Below are 13442 nucleotides of genomic sequence, written 5' to 3'. Positions count from 1 at the left end.
CACTTCAGCATCTTCCACAGAATAGTCTAAGTAAAACATAAAATGTGCTCACATAAATCATTTTTATATATATTGCTAGAAATTTGTCCTGATGAGGATCGTAATTCTTAGGCAAGCAGGTAGTGATTCACTGACACCAAGTCTAGGGTACCCATGAAATGGAGTGGTAGAATACAAAGTACCAATGCTGCAAGTATCAAAGCTTGAGCACTGCTACTACCAGTAGGTACTAGGATATCCTTAATTATTGAAATCAATAGCGGATTGTAAAAAGACAATCATGTTTGGATTTAAGAGCAAAATTGAGATTTGTTGGATTCAATACAAGAATATTGACCACTGAAACTAAGAGACTGAATACTAAAAGCTGATACCAATTGACAAATAGAGATTCCTGAAGATTCTTCATTCCAGCAGCAGGACTAAGGAAGAAGTAATTTGATAATAATATTGACAGTAGAAGGAATGTAAGTACAATATTTTATATTCTTTGACATTTTAAATATTTTTATTTAAAGGAATTACCTTTCTATGACTCACACCCTTTCCATTTACTACCTAGCCTGCCAATAAAGAAAACTATAATAAGATTAACAGTGTGTCAAACTGCACATATAGTTTCATCCTAAAATTACCCAAGAAAGAAGAATTAGTTGTCAAAATTCAAAAAATATATATTTTTATGTGAAATAAAATGAGTCAGGTTCTTCACCTTGTATAAAAGGAAATACACCCAGAATAGATGACACCAGTTGCATTTGCCAAGTGCGAGGCATCCTGAGTGTTTACCTTTTATAGAAAACAGAAACTATCATTTCACCAAGTTTTAATCATGGTAAAATAGAAATGTTAAAACAAAACTTAGAAATATTGTTTTTATTATGGGAATATTTAACTGAGATACCTGCAGTAGTCCAGTAAATTAAAATGGTTCAAAATAGTCACACATTATATTCTTTGTTGACTAAGTCATAGGCATAGCTGTTTAAAAATAAAGTAGGTGGTCTGCATATTTTAATAAAATATACAGTATATTAGTTAGCATACATCAGAAAGCAGAACTTATTTCACAAACCATATAAAATATACTGTCATGTCTTAGAAATAAAGAGGCTTAAAAAGTAAAGAAGGCTCAGAGTATTGTGAGATTAGAAGTGTATATTTTTATCTCTCTATAGATCACTTTGGAAAGATATGACTTTTTTCATATATACGTTTGTTTCTAAATTTAGAGCCATAACTAATAGCCTATTCCTAAGGAGATGGCTAGATTTGACTTTAGGTAGAACAGAAAAATGCACCCCAATGTTAAAAGAAGCAAAAACAATAAATATATATTTCTTATCAACCAGAACATCTTGGAATCTTTTACCTCACCATGGACCATCTGTGTATTTCAAGCCAAAGCCTGTCCTAAAGAAAGAAGGATGGAAGCTATTAATAGAATTCTGATCTTTCCACTCTATAAAAGACACAATCATTGCTTCTGTTCTTGAGCTACCATCAGAACACAAGCAAATAATTCAAAGATGCAAAGCCTCATCTGATATAATTTGTTGCTGCTCACCTGTAGAAAAATGAGAGAGTAATAGCATAAATGAGTTTCTTTTGTAGAAATCAGTGACCTAAAGACATGAACACATACCATTATTAATTTAGGGAATTAATTTGCAATGTTCAATATATGGATGTAATTCCCAGCTCCTTATGAAAATCAGTCAGCTGAAGCTTTTGTTCACTTCAAGAATCAAGCTGTTTAAGCCTAGAGGGGAAACATGTAATTTAATGTGATTACCAAACAATTGTGCAACAGCCTTTAATTAAAGAAGTTATTGCAGTAGTTAAGAATTCCTATGGAAAGATACCTTTTTTGGAAGTTTCTCCTGGATTGTGTTTCTTAAATTCTCCTGATTCATGAGAATTTGGTAATTTTTTTTCACAGAGCAGGAATATTTTTGTTTTTTATTGCTTTTTTATTTTTATCCCCCTCCCCAATTATTTGGCCAAGCATCATAGCAAACTTCTAATATTTTACTATATCAGTAATGTTGTAAAGCTAATCACAGGTCTGGGAAAAAAAGCTGATAAGTCATGTCCAGACAGAAATGGAGAAATGTTAGCTTCATTTCACAGGTATGCCCTTTCCAAAGTCTTTTAATCTACAGTGATGGAGAAGGGGAAGGGTTTTGGAAGAATTTGTTCATCCTTCTAAGCTTTCACTAACAGCACCCTCTTGTGTTCCAGTTGAGCTCTGCATTTAATCATTGGCTAGGTAAAGAAAACTGAAGTTATTTTTTTAGTTCTGCATATATTTAGAGATGAGGCCTTTGTCTGTTGAATGTCCGGTAAAGATCTTCTCCCATTTGACAGCTTCTGATTTTATCTCCCAGACATTGCCTTGCTCCCAAGAGAAGGACAATGCATGTAGTAGTACTATGAATAATGAAGGTAGGAATACAATGTAATGGTAAAGTTTCTCCCCAGACTTGTGCCAACAAACACTTGTGTTTTCTTTCATGCATACTACACTGAGCAGCTGCAGGTGCTAATGTGTCTTTCAATCATGGTTTTGGCAGTGGAAAATGTAAATTAAAAAAGGATGTGGCTAATATTTGAGACAAGGTTTTAATGCTTTAAAATATTAGGAACTAGAAGGGAGGCCATTGGAAGGATGCAGAAACACAGTGGAGAAATAATAAAAATTTGCTCTTTAATTACAAAAAAACTTTCAGTAAAGGAAAATAGATTTCACAATAATTCTTTTCTCGTTCAGATTCTACACCTATGGCAGATGCATTCCCCCATTCCATTTTTATTCTGTAGGAAAATACTTTGTACAGTGTTCTTAGCATCTGAAAACAATCTACAATGCCTATTTTTTTTTATTTCAGGAAAGACTTTCTTACTTCCAATCACGAAGCCCAGTGCAAAAAACAAGTTTTCCTGCAGGTTAAGGAAACACAAGGATTATTTCTTCCCAATTTTACATTTTAGGAGGCGGGAGGGTGGAGACAGCAATTTAAAGAATTCACCTGGCTCTTTCTCCACCCTTTAATTAAATTTGAGGACTTTTTCCTTGGTGCAACAGAGAACAACTAGGGAGATTTTAATGCTGTTGCTACTTCTATTTAATCCAAAACCAGGGATTGGAGAATAGTCTCTTCTTCCTAATTGTCATGACACATCTGAGCCATAAACCAGCTACATCATCTTTAGTCATTTTAAAGGTCTTGAGAGACCTCGCACATGAATGTCTACGGCTGGGAGTCACTGAAGTAGGCAAAGGAGTGCACTAGCAAAGACCAGCCTTGGAGCTCCAAGGCTGTATTCCTCCTCTTGCTGGCTTTCCTACCTTGGAAACATGCTGTCCACGCTTGCGATGCTGTCTGGTCTGCAACAGCGATGCAGCCTGATCCTCATTACAGCAGTCCACAAGCAATTGCCCTGCTTAATCTCACTCTTAACGTGCTCTCTGAGGTAGCCAAATGCTGTCCCTTCCATCGCCACGCGCGCACACAACCCCCATTAGTACAAAGGATGGATGGATCTCGAAATGAAAGTGAGGTAGGCGGTGATCCCACTCACAGTTGAGTTGAGACCTAAGGCAATTCAGTCTTTCGGCTAAAACTGCGCTTTTGCGGGTTTCCCGGCCCTCCTTCCACTAGTTTGCCCTAAGTATCCTTTGCCGGTGGGATCTTCAAAGAATCACAGACAACAAGAAAAATCAAACTTGTGTAAGAAAATGTAAACCAGTAAAACTTTAGCCGACCGAGGAGCGCAATTCATGTCCTCGTTTTTTCTTTTTCTCTCTTTTTCTTTCTTTCTTTCTTTCTTTCTTTTCTTTCTTTCTTTCTTTCTTTCTTTTCTTTCTTTCTTTCTTTCTTTCTTTCTCTTTCTTTCTTTTTCTTTCTTTCTCTTTCTTCTCCTTCTTTTCTCTTTCTCTCTTCTCTCCTCTCCTTCTCTCCCTTTCTCTCTTTCTTTTTCTCTTTCTCTCTCCCCTCGCCCTCTTTCTCTTTCTCTCATTTCTCCATCCTTCCTTCCTTCCTTCCCTTCCTTCCTTCCTTCCTTCCTTCCTTCCTTCCTTCCTTCCTTCCTTCCTTCCTTTCTTTCTTTCTTTCTTTCTTTCTTTCTTCTTCTTTCTTTCTTTCTTTCTTTCTTTCTTTCTTTCTTCTTTCTTTCTTCTTTCTTTCTTTCTTTCTTTCTTTCTTTCTTTCTTCTTGCTGGGGAAAAGCGTGCCACCCAAAGGCAGCGAGTTTTCCCCCAGTGCTGGTCCCGTACAGGAGTGTGCAGTCAGCACGCATTCTGCCGCTTTCTCCCAGCTGCAAGCACTAACTTCCTAAGCTTACCTCTATCTCGCCCCCGCCAGTCTCCCAGGTTCTCAGTCAGCCAGGAGGGGACTACTCTGGAACCTTGAGAGGTTTGTGGAGTGCAGCGAGTGGGGCAAGAGGGGGGTACCCTGGAGTCGGTGCTGTGCCATCCCCTCCTGTAGGCGGCTGGGGCACTGGTTCACTTCTCTCCCTCCTCCTCCGCCCCTCCTTCCACTCGCTCACCCCCCTTCCTTCCCCCTTCTCCCCTTCTGTCTAGTCCCTCCCCCTCGCCATTGTAAAGGGCTGGCTCCACGCTGGCTTCTTGCAGTGGGAGATCTGTCAGAGAGAGGAGCCGTGCGCCAGAGCAGTACGTAGGGGTCCGCGCGGCAAAGCGGAAAGGCAAACCGGAGCAGAGTGAACAAAGTGGCAGAGGCGACCCAGGCGTCATCGGAGGCACTGGCGGCCCCAGAGGCACTAAGCACAGACGCAGAGGGAGGCAAAGAACTCACAGGCAGCCCAGGCAAACCGGGCGGCCTGAAGAAGCTTTAGAAATAGCCTCACCAACAGCAGCTGCTCCGCGGATTGGGAGCTGTCGCGGTAGAGCCCGCTACAGCAATCGCAGTCTCCGTGGAGCGGGCAGAAGCCTTGTCTCCTTTTCCTTCCCCTCTTCATTCTACTCTAGAGGAGTCATTCACTAGGTAAGTAATACCGTCCGGGTGCCCGAACAGAATGCGGCTGGGGAAGCATGACTTGTCCCGCACTGAGTGCGCAGAGTGCCTGCTGCATGCGCCTGGGCTGTAGACTGTCAACCCCAGGGTGGTTTTAGAGACGCTACGACGTCTCCCCTTCCCCCCGTCGCCCTTCCTTTCCTAGAGGTAAGAGGAAGAGCAAAAACCCTGGAGGTGAGCTCAGTGGCAGTTATCTTTTGGGTATGATCAACGCCTGGTTTGGTTACTTTGCGAAACTCTCACTTATGTTAAAAAAAAAAAAGTGTCTCCGCATGAATTTCCCTGACATTGGCTGTGCAAAAGAAAGAAAGAAAAACGGTCTTTCGCTTTAACGGAAGCAGCTAGCTTCAGCAAGGCTGAATAAAATTCTTTTTAGTGGGAAGAATGCAAGTGCGGAGAAGATCCAGCTCCAGACACCTGGAGTAGCCTGGCGGAGCGATTGGACCAACCTCCAGGTCGTTGCCTGGATCCTGGGAATCCACTTTTGACCTCCTGCTGCCTGTCCGGCTGCGCTCTTCTCCAGAATCTGGGGTTGGAATTCTTGACGGTCAAGCTAACGCTTGGGGGTCCTACACAGGTTGCGGAGCAAAGGAAATCATGTCCTTGCTTTTGGGCTCCAAGAGTCCCTGGCTGATTTTTCTGGCCCTTGCCTCCCCCTCTCACCCTTCCCGCCCTAATTACAGGGCTGTGCTCAGCCACCACCTTCTCCTGGATATAGAAATGGTATGTGTGGCATATTCTGTTACCCTCCACTTTAAAGCAACTTCTTTCTCCTAGCTGAAAGAAACTGCATCTTTTTCTTGGGGTTGTGGGGGGGGGGCAGCTCACGACTTTTCCTAAGAGTGTAGCCGAACATAAAGGGGTCTTATTTCTTTAAATAAATGACTTGTAATCCCTTAGCTAGGGGAAAAAAAACAACCCAACACTTATCCATAAATGCACAGCATTTCCTAACAAAGACCGAAGGACAGGGCATCTCTACAAGAAACGAAGCATTCTCCTAAAACATTTAGACATAAAACGCTCTCTCGTGAAAACAAATGCCTCTTATTAAGAGCGTCATCAGAAAAGGAGACTTTTCAAAAGCAAGTAGCTACACATGAATTTATTTAACGGAATGGAGTTACTGTTTGCCCTGGGTTGGAGATGCAATTATTCACAAACTGGGTGAGGGTGGGGATGTCACTACCCAAGTGTTTATACCGGGAAGTCCTTTCCTAACAACCCCAAGAAAAGACTTTCAGAGTCTAACTTGAAGATGGCACCTTGGCTTTCTCAATGTATTTAGTAAAGGCTCCACCGTTGGGCCGCTTTTGCCAATCAGGGCGCGGGTCTCTAGGGTGCGCTTGTGAAGGGCCTGTGAGAGCAAGCGCCTGCTGATAGGCACTGGCTTCTGAGCTGGTGCCCTTCCATAATGTTGTCCCTGAGGCTGGGGATTGAAACGTGCGCCTCTGTGGCACACACAAAAAGCCCAGCCGAGAGAAGGGGCCTGGACAAAAGAATAAAACTTAATTCCCCAAAGCAACAAACACCGTGTCTTTTCCTAACTTTTTCCAAGATGAGATTTATTCCGACCAAGAACTGTTTTTATACAAAGGATATTGGCGGTGGGGGAGGGGGGAGGGACGTGGTTGAGAATCTAGGCCAATGAAAAGGAATCAAAAGATATAGAAAGGGGAGTGATGGTGTTAAAGTTGTCACGAGCGGCTGAAGTGCAGCAATCCGGAAACAACCTGAGGAACTTTTGGAGAATTTCGAATCGTGAGCTGAACACCAAGCAAAGAACTTTGGTGACTTAAAGCGATCTTCCTCCTCCATAAAGAGTGAAAAGTAAATAGACATGATCTTAGAGAGGGGGGTAGGGTACCTGCAGATTCCTCCACAACTTGGTGAAAGACTAAGTGAAATTCCACTTTTAATCAAATTGTTATAACAAACCAGAAGAGCCTCAATGTTGTCCTTTCCTCTGTGTGTGTTGGGGGGAGGGGCACTTGAACGCAAGTCAAAATAATGGTGTACAAATATGGTGTTTCCCCCTTGTCTTTGTCTGGTTCATCAGAGTCAGTGCGGACAATGTGCAGGCGGTTTTGACGAAAGAACCAAGCAATGGACACGCTAAGTTCTAAAGATACTTTCTCCCTCTGCTAAAATAAGAACTGCCTCGCCCACCTCTGCAATCTGAGTCCCGGCTGCAGCCTCCGCAGAGCTGAGTTTGCCTAGCAGCTAGGAGAAGCCCAGGCGAGTAAGGCTCAGGAAATCTATTCCCCAGTGTTTTTCGCCCAGGCAGCCCCTCCTTCTGTCTATGATGTCAGAGGCACCAAGCCTCCGCGAGCAGAGCTGGGCGAGTGGCAGGTCCTGGCCTGGAGCGAGAGCAGCCCTGCCCCGCGCGCTCCCAGAAGGAGCAGCCGCCCTGCTTTCTTTACAGTTCCTGACTGAGCTCTTGATCACCGGGCTGTTGCCCGCTCCTCATCTCCTCAAGGTGCGCACAGTTCTTACAGAGGGGACCTGCTACTTGTCTGACCATGACTGATTTTTAACCTGGGGAATCAAACCTAGATGAAGGGTAGTTCCTCGCCCCTTTATTCTCTATCTCCGTGCTTCCTTACTCTTTTCACAACGGACTTTCACAGTTTACAGGGAATTTAATTACTTAGTGCCTTGTGAGTTTTTCCAGACGCGATAATAACAGTTATGGATATAGAATTCTCCTTGTTTTCTCTCCATCCGCCCCCCCCCCCACCTGTGATAAGGAAGATTAACTGACTAGCTTCATTAAAATCCGCTGGTGCTCTCGCCTTCCACATGGCTAGCTCTCTAGGCAGAGGGGAGGGGTCTTCTTCCAAAGAAGTGGCGTGATAGGGGAGGGGCAAAGACGAAGCTGCTGGGTGTGGAGTCATCTTATCTGACAAAAGGGGCTGGAAGTTGGAACTACAGTTCCATCTTCTGCTGCAGCAGAGGAAAGGCCCTGTGTTCTTTATTGTAAGGCTGGACCGTCAATTCCAGAGATAGTTCCACTAAACTGGGAAGATTCCTGAATAGGGTTATCACGAGATAGAAACACATAGTGCTTTCCCTGAAGAGCTTCCCCTAGTCGCTTTCCTGAGCAACCGACCACTTTCCTTAATTTGAGGCTAATTCATTCCCCCAAATGCAGAAAATTAATTCTTTAGCTTTGAGAGAAGGGCTGCAACGCTCTATTGCTTTATTGAAGAAGATTGCACCTAGCCAGATCGAGGGGGCAGGGCCAGAGCATATGGAGGCTAAGTGACCTTTCTAAGAAAATTTAAATCCATGAGGATTGGCAAAAACGACTTGCCAATTGCTTTTTTGTTTTGTTTTGTTTTTGAGTGCAGACAGAAAAAAGATGTTGGGTAAAGGGAGCACAAACATAGAAGTTTTCTGTTCTATATATGTAGGGGTCCTCCCTTCTTCTTTTTTTCTTCCCTTTGATAGAAAGTTTCCCTTACATGATATAATGCTGGCAGCAAACTTAAAGTTGCTGTGCGTTTGAAATACAGAAAGAGGAAGGAAGTTCAAACCAAGCATAAAAATGCATTCATTTTCTGGAATTCCTTAATTTCCTAAGGTTGAAAGGACGCCCCCCCCCCACCTTTTAATTTTTATCACCTGAATGCTATTCTGATAGATGCCCAAATCTAGGATTTCCACAGCTGGAATCCCAGGCAGTAGGGATTGGAAGTTTCACATTATTCCTTCCCTTGGTATTCAAAACTTCATGATGTGTGTGTGTGTGTGATAGAATTCCTGATAGCTTCCAGAGTGCTGGCGGCAGAAAGAAATCTAGTAAGGGATTTAGCAAGCAGAATTTTCTCTATGCAAGCACACCAGAAACAGCCTTCAGCAAGGATTTATATGATCCTTGGGGGAGCAAGGAGTGGCACAAAGACAAAAAGAGTTTATATAAACCACTGGCTTTGAGACATAGAAGAAATATATATGGTTGCCATTTTTTCTATTAGTTGGAAAGAAAATAATTCCTAAGATGAAAATTTGGATGGCAATTTTTCCAATAATTATTCTTAACCTATTTTAAGAGTCATGTAGTGTGGATAGAATACACAAACACTAGTCACCCACTCTGCTAGGGCTCAGGAAAGGTATAGAATATTCAAAATGTGCCATAGGCCTCTTTGAGCCTGGAGACTGATAAATGCTCTAATTCAACATTACTATGGGAGAAATTAATTTTTCTAAAGGTCAGGAAGAGGTTCATTAAAAAGAAATAAGCTGTTTCTGACTTTGACAAGTATATATTCCTTGCTAGTGGTTACCCATGAAGTTAACTTGAAGGTTATACAGATGCAGACTAAGGGAGGGAGGTGGACCAGTGTGGTTAAGAGAAGAGGTTGATGGCTTGCTATGGAGTTAAGAGGCACATAGTCCACCTTTGAATAATTTTCAAGCATATGTGTTAGAACAACAATAAAATAAGGTGGTAATATTCTGAAATATAGGTAGCACACAGCAGAAAGGGTGTTGCCCTTAAATAAATAATTAAGTTAACAAAGTGATGCATTGGAATAGTGAAGGTTAATAAGTTAAGAAGATACAGTAACAGTGAGAAAACAGAACCAATGAAACAGGCCTAAAGTAAACTAGTGTATCTAAGGGAACTAAAAGAACACTACTTTGGAAAAGAAAATCTGTGTTTAATTATCATCATTCATCTACTTTTTCATTTTACTCATCACACCTTCGTGACCCAACCTCCCAAAGGCCTTGGCTTGCACCCAAACAATAAACCCTTCTTGTCTTGCACATTTTTACCCCTTTCGGCACTTGACACCACAAGAATTCCCCATCCTACTCCATTTTCACATGCATCCTTACATTATCTATTTGTCCTGTGTAGTCACTCTTGCCTTTACCTCCCTCAGCCACCTCTGGTTTAGAGCCAATTAATCTTGTTGTTTTCTTTTTCCCTCAAACACTACTAACTAACTGTATTTTGCTTATTTTTCCTTTCTGTTTTCCATCTTTCCTCGCCCCTCACTGCCTACATTAATTAGCCCCCTGATTTCTCCACATCAATCTGCCTTTCGAATTTTCCTCCCCTGTAGCCAACTTGGACTCTCCCCTAGTGGTACAAGGAGCTTCAACCAAACCATATAAACAACCTGTACTTCAGACTTTCTTACAGATTCATCTAATTTGCTTATCCAAGATTTCCTGCTTTATCTTTTCTTTGTTTTTTTTTTTTTTGCATTTCAAAAAAGACTTTTAGTGGAATTCCTCTGATTTATTTCATTTTATTACAGCTGCAAATATCTTTCTTTGCTTAAATCTAAGGATTCACTTTTCTGAATTTAACACTGCACACTCCTGACACTGTTTCTCGGCATACTCTAGCATATCCTCTTCCTTCAAGTTATTCCTTTTAACTTTTCATTAGCAACATTTAATTATTTTTATTATATTTGCCTAGTTGCTTGTTGGAATTGTCACAGTGATGTAAGTTTAAGTAGGTATTTTGAGAAAATGCACCCCTCATGACCCCTTCAGCAACACCACACTGGATAACAGGACTTTTTCAATGTGTTTTCATTCCAATGAACACAATGATTAAGTCTTCTAAGAAAAAAGGAACACTCTTCCCATCTTTTACACTTCATTGTTATATTACTTTGTGTGTATGAGAAAAGTAGAAATATTAAATTATATTTTCTTTTCAAGTTTAGTGAAGCTGACTCTATCAGTGGGAATTGGGGAGCTAAGAAAGTGTGCCATTGAATTAGACAACACATAAGTTTCCCATCCAAAACGTACAGGAAAAATTTAAATACATTTAATTGGACTGATTTCTAGTATAGTATTCCAAATCATATGTCATTGTTTGAGCAGAGTCCTAGTGTGGGAAGTCTTTATTGATCAGTATCGAGAAGGAAGTAAACTAGGTAAGATTTCTTGATATTGTACAATGACTTATATGTTTAATGTAACTGTATTTTTAAATGGTGTTATTTTTCAGTAGAATTTTTATCACAAAAGCATATTTCCAACCTGTGTTCCTCTAAAGAAGTTACCTATATTACTTGTCCTTCAAGATATAAGACATAAAATTTAAAGCATAGGTTTCTCAATAGAGGATATTATTTGTGGGTTAAACTCTTTTGAGTTTCAATTCATCTGTGGAAAGATTTCATTCTCACTATCAAATACTTTAAAAAGGAAAAAGTCTTTTTTCATTTATGGTTTTGAATTGGAAATATGACTTGTCAGAAATCATAAAGGCTTATATCATGTTGTACACTCTAAATATCCTCAACTGTTCAAGGACTAGGCCTGACCTTTTAATTTTCTCTAATATGTTAAGCAGTGGCTCAATATAAATCATTTTGAATCTATGGATGACAATAGCTATAGCTGGCACATTCAGCCCAATTCCGAAAGAATGATTTTGTCTACCTAATCAACCAGTCCTCAATGTTTACATTTACAGAAACAAAAGAAGCAAAACAAGAAAACAAAGATCCTTGAGAGGACCTTTTTTTTTTTTCCCTGTTCAACAAAATTTGTTTCAATAATCTAGCATTTCTGACATTGATAAAATTAGTTTCCTGATTTTCATTCAATAAAGGAAATTAATTTCTTTTTTAGAACTTTAAATGATTAGAATGCAAATTGAGAGTTGAACTGATCGTACAAATCAGTTTCTATCATATAGAATGAAAATAAAATATTGGTTTCTGTTATATTTTTATTGATTCTGCTGTTTAAGATCTTTAATATGTTCAGTATTCCATATTTTATATTGTTTAGAAAACAATTATGTCATTCATGACATGAAAATTATAAATACAAAAACTATGATTGAGCCCATTTTATCAAATGCAGAGAATGGTCAGAAGGGAAAAATCAGTTAAAGGTACCTAGTTATTAAGAGCGGAAGCCTTAATATAACTGCTTGTCTCCAGTCTCCAAGCGAAGGCTTTTCGCAACATTCTGCCTTGCCTTTCTTCTTTCCTTTAGTGTGTTTTATTAAAATAATGAAAACATAAAGGAAAATGAAATGTGTCTTGGATTTAAAAGTAAAATTCTCAGAGATGAGTTTATTATTATGTAATAAAACAAATTTGTCAATTGACTAGTTGTATTCTATTTTCCTTCTATCTGGAGTCTGGGCACTAATCATGTAAAACTTATATAGTAAAATAGCAGGACAAATTGATCTGTTAACAGTTCACTTTTTGCCAAAGGTTATGAATCCCTTCCTTTCATTTACAGGGAGAATTCAAATTATGAGTTCTGTTGCTATCAGTCCATAGAGTTTGGTTTTATTTAATGTGGCAAACATTTAGTTATTTATCCTAATTTTATCATATTACTCTTAGGGCATATATATTTTTGCATATGATATACATTACAAGATATTTGTCACTGAGTTACCAGGAGTTTTACTTCAAACATGCCATCTTTGAAGCAGTGTGGCTGACAATCAATTGCATTGTAAGGATCCAAAGACTACTAAGACTCAGATGTGAAAATGCACTATAAACCACTCCTTCCCATGGTTTCCCATATTTAGTGAGAGCAGATGGTTTATTTAAATGATAGGAGCATAAAGTATTTTATGATTTATATTTTATTAGTATGTATAGGATATATACTAATAAATATTGATCAAGTAACTTCACCTCGTGATAATTGTCTTAAAAGTATAATTATGAACTTGTAAATAATTTTACGGTTCTTTCCAATGAGATAAATATCCTGTTATGGCTTACAAAAGATAGTGCATAAGGTAATTTTTCTTAGTCCCTTGGTTCTGCCGTGTTACCTACTTCACTACATTGACTCCTAAACCACTGATAACTGAAAACCTTTGGCTTATCTAGCATTGCAACATGTTAGGTATGGGGGCTGAGAAGCTTAAATTATGATAGGACAGGAACAATTAGGAGCCATGAATACACACACACACACACACACACACACACACACAATATGCACATGTATATATGTTTAAATTAGGGATCATATTTTACATTATATTACAGCAATGTTTCATTAAATCTGAAAGTGAAAAGAAGCTGGAATATTTAGTACATATTCAGTTTTACACATAAGAACACTTATGTTCACTGGTATGAAATGCATGCTCTAGTAGTTCACGTAAGTTAATAGGTGATGGATAATTAATTCACTAGACAAACACATATCTGCTTCTTTCCAAAAGGTTTAGAATCCCAAAACATAATTATGGGTGGCTTTTTAAATTACTTTGTGCAAATAAAATAGTGTTTTTTATCTTATCATATAATTAAGTATATTCATCATTACTAAACTAGAACTTTTCTACTCCGACTTAGATATAGAAAAATCTGTGATTCATGAATTGTTTTGAATTGAAAGTATTAAACCCTCGTGAATTGTGCATATTAGATTA

The 13442-nt window shown here is 39.4% G+C and overlaps 1 protein-coding gene across 3 annotated transcripts in view; it reads left to right on the top strand.

Annotated features, from left to right (window-relative positions):
• Positions 1-4647: 4647 nt before the first annotated feature.
• Pcdh11x (protocadherin 11 X-linked) overlaps positions 4648-13442 on the top strand; it is a 679365-nt gene continuing 670570 nt past the window's right edge. For all 3 annotated transcript variants that reach the window (XM_048336144.1, XM_048336145.1, XM_048336146.1), the window contains exon 1: positions 4648-5005. The gene's annotated coding sequence lies outside the window, so the exon portion shown is untranslated. The remainder of the gene's footprint in view (positions 5006-13442) is intronic.

The sequence above is a fragment of the Perognathus longimembris genome, chromosome 28, assembly GCF_023159225.1.
Source record: "Perognathus longimembris pacificus isolate PPM17 chromosome 28, ASM2315922v1, whole genome shotgun sequence".
Taxonomy (NCBI): Eukaryota; Metazoa; Chordata; class Mammalia; order Rodentia; family Heteromyidae; genus Perognathus; species Perognathus longimembris.
The sequence above is the reverse complement of the archived record's forward strand: the minus strand, read 5'-3'. Positions and strand labels throughout refer to the sequence as shown.